The sequence below is a fragment of the Spermophilus citellus genome, assembly GCF_964194105.1.
Source record: "Spermophilus citellus genome assembly, chromosome: 17".
NCBI lineage: Eukaryota > Metazoa > Chordata > Mammalia > Rodentia > Sciuridae > Spermophilus > Spermophilus citellus.
The window spans coordinates 56,041,032-56,044,805 of record NC_138199.1 but is presented as its reverse complement, the minus strand read 5'-3'; the positions used below and the strand labels follow the sequence as shown (position 1 = coordinate 56,044,805).

General features: G+C 51.4%; 1 long non-coding RNA gene across 1 annotated transcript; it reads left to right on the top strand.

Moving 5' to 3' along the window:
- The first annotated feature begins 381 nt into the window (after positions 1–381).
- LOC308636507 lies at positions 382–1,907 on the top strand. Its single transcript, XR_014019427.1, has 2 exons — positions 382–820; positions 1,586–1,907. It is a non-coding gene; the product is annotated as an uncharacterized lncRNA (long non-coding RNA).
- Positions 1,908–3,774: the final 1,867 nt, after the last annotated feature.

Sequence of the window (3,774 nt, the reverse complement as noted above, 5' to 3'; positions counted from 1 at the left end):
GGGCCTTCGGTGCCCGCCCTCTCGCCTTGAAATAGAACACCGCCTCTAAAACAATTGGCTAGAAAGCTCTTCCGGCCTCATTGCCCCGGAACCAGGAGGAAAAGCCTGGACGAGAAAGACGCAAACAACTCTACGAGGTTTTTCTTCCCAGCATTCTTCTTTGTTTTTAATCTTTCAATATTTTCTTTTTTTAAGAGATGAAGTCGGGGCTGGGGATGTGGCTCAAGCGGTAGCGCGCTGGCCTGGCATGCGTGCGGCCCGGGTTCGATCCTCAGCACCACATACCAACAAAGGTGTTGTGTCCGCCGAGAACTAAAAAAAATAAATATTAAAAATTCTCTCTCTCCTCTCTCACTCTCTCTTTAAAAAAAAAAAAAAAAAGAGATGAAGTCAACTTTCTGGAGGTTGAGGTGTCGGTCTCCAGAATGTAGTCCCCGGAGGAACGCACGCTCTCGCCGCCTCAAGGGGTGGACAGAGTCTTGGCAAAGGGGGCCCTCGGAGGATCTACGCCGTTAGCGGAGCTAAGCCCGCTGCTTCCAGGGCAGGAGGGGAGGAGCCTGGAAAGGCAGAGGAAACCGCTGGTTCAGACGCCCGGTTCAACGACCGGCGTGGGAGGCCCGAATAGCTGGGGCGGGGTCACCAAGAGGAGACCCGGCGGGAGAGGGCGTGGCGAGCAGGTCGGGCGGGGACTAGTGGGCTCTCCTACTGGTGAGAAAGCGAGAGGCTCTGAGCGTGGGCCGCGGCTCGAGAGGGACGTACCACGACTTAATACTTCTGACAGGCCCGACGCGGGGGCGAGTGCAGAGAAGCGGAAAGGCCGGTGAGGAAAGAGGGATTGCGTTCTCCCAGGAAAGAGATAGTGAGCGCTTGGGCCCGGGGTTGTCGCAGTGCAGGGGGTGCGCAGTGGCCAGATTCTGGTTGTATTTTGAAAGTAGAGCCGCTGGCATTTGCGGACACACGGGGAACATATGGGTGTGAAAGAGAAGAGTGGACGGTGACTCCAGCGGTTCTGGCCAGAGCTACTGGAAGGAAGGACACGGTTGTCATATTCTGAGTTGGGCGAGGACCAAGTTTGTCGAGGAGGCTGGAAGTGGAGGCGGAGCGAGGTGCGTGTTGCCCTGTTTGCAGCTCAGTTTAGGAGAGCACAAGCTAGAGATGCGCCTCAGAGAGTCAAGAGGAGGTGGCAGGTAGGCAGCTGGGTGTACCAGGCTGGACTGCAGCCTGGAGCTATTTTGAGAACTGTCAGCAGAGAAGTGAGGACCCTCGGCCAGGAGTTGGGAGGAGCTCCCCAAGGGAGAGGGTGTCCATCCGCCACAAGTAGAAGGGCGGAGCCCAGGCATGAGCCCAAAGTCAAGGACATTAGAAGGACAGGCAGAAGGAAAATCTGGAGAGCAAGGTGTTCTGGAAACCAAGCCCAGACAAGGTATTTCAAGAACGAGGGACCGCCCAACCCAGTAGAGAGCTGCTGAAGGATTCCGGTGAGGTGGGGGGGATTGGAGATGGACCTTGAGGAGAGCAGTGCACAAGAGACTGACTGGGGCAGGTTCAAAAGAGGGCAAGATCCAAACCCAGGGTCATTCTACAGAATAAGTATCCTGCGTCTTCAAAGAACGGCGTGCCGGTTGTGAAAGACGGCGCAAAGGCAGAAGGGCACGGAATGAGTACTGGCAACTAAATGCAGCAAGGGATTCCAGACTGGGTCCTGGGCCAGGAAAACAAATCTCTCTAAAGGACGCTTTGGGATAGCTGGAGAAATCTGAACTTGGGAGTGTAGCTTATAGTATGGTGTTCATGTCAAATTTCCAGATGGCCATGTTCCCAGGAAACACACACTTAAGTATCTGGGGGGTGAAGGGACATTGCATGTGCAACCTAGAAGTGGTTCAATAAAGAAAAATATATGGGTGTGTGTGCGTGTGTGTGTGTGTTTTGGGGGAGAATATTATAAAAGGAGAGAGTTATAAAGCAAAATGTGGCCCTGTTGACGGTTGGCAGACCAGGGTAAGGGGTACAGAGAAATTCTCTGTATAACTTTTCTCTCTCTCTCTCTCTCTCTCTCTCTCTCTCTCTCTCTCTGTGTGTGTGTGTGTGTGTGTGTTTTGAATGGGAGATTGAAGGGGGGGCGGGGGCGGGTCGCTTTACCAATGAGCCATATCCCCAGCCCTTTGTTGAGACAGGGTTTCACTGAGTTACTTAGAGCCTCGCTCAATTGCTGAGAATGACCTGGAACTTGCTGTCCTCCTGCCTCAGCTTCCTGAGCCGCTGGGATTACAGGAATGCACCACCACACCCCGCCAAGTGTGAAGTTATTTTAAGATTATTTCAATAATGTAGAGAAAGGATGAGAGGAAAGTTGGGAGGGAAAAATATAGACGACTGTTTGTGTTATGGGCCAGGCTATATGGGAATGACCAAACAGACTTAATTTTACCCTTGAGACTCATGTCATATAAGAAATGCTTGTCCCATGGGAAAGCCCCGCCCTCTGTACCCATCAACAGTTAGTTTAGCATGTTTGGCAACACAAAATAGCAATTCCTATACAATGTAAAATTTTTCTCTTTGGTTCCCATTTTGCTTGGACAATGTACCCTCTCAGAGAATGATTGTTCAGCCGTTAGTAACCATTCTTTAACTTGTACTCAACTAGGATGGTTTTGTCCCACTTCCCCTTCTCCTTATGATTTTGGATCCCATGACATTTGTTTGTGGTTTTTTTTTTTTTTTAATTTTAATATTTATTTTTTAGTTCTCGGCGGACACAACATCTTTGTTGGTATGTGGTGCTGAGGATCGAACCCGGGCCGCACGCATGCCAGGCGAGCGCGCTACCGCTTGAGCCACATCCCCAGCCCTTGTTTGTGGTTTTGAATCATAGCAACAGCCACTTATGATTAATATGGTTTTGGACTATAAAAGGTGTATTCAAACCCCAGGAGGGGGTCGAAGGGTGTGGACTTGCAGCCTGGCCCTTGGCCCGCCAGCTGGTGGGTCTGGACTGCCGGCTGGTGAATAAAGATGGTTCCGGCTCCTGCTTTTCGGTGATTTATTGCAACCGCGCCATAACATTTGGAGGAATTTTCCTGCAAAAAGAGAGATGGGGTGGTAGCTAGAGGGTGAAGTAGGTAGAGTTTATGTTAAGGAGGAAAGAAATAATACAACTTACATGCTGGTGGGAAAAGTCCAATCGGAAGGAGAACATCGATGATGAGGGAGAAGAGAGTAGGAGAGAGTTGCCAGAGGCAAGGAGGGGTGCCCAGGTGCAGGGCAGGCCTTTGCCAGGAACTGTGGCGGCTCATCTGCAGCACCTGGGGGTGGGAGTGGGGTCACAGATCTAAGAGGTGGGTGGATACGCCCTGGGAACTCCTGGAAGCCTCCTGATTGTATCTGCAGGATTTCCTCCTTCGGAAGCAAGGTAGTCAGTCAGCTGAGAGGGGGGCAGGTTGGAGAGGAAAGTAAGAAACAGATGTCTGGAAAAGTGGAAGATGAATGGAGTAGGGAAGAAGAAGATGAGTTAGCTGCTCTGCGCAGCACTAAGAGTGCCTGCCTGTCAGTGAGGGCAAAGTTACTCACCCCTTCGTCAACCTCCAGGGTGCGCGGGATCCAGGGTTATAGTTGTTCTTTGTTGTGGATTGAATGTTGATGTCCTGCCCCCAGCCCCAACACCCATTCCTGTGTAAGGGCCTAAACCCCTCACTGGGGCTGTGTTTGGAGCTGGGACCTCTTAAGAAAGTGACTAAGGATAAATGAGGTCATAAGGGTGGGATTCCTGTG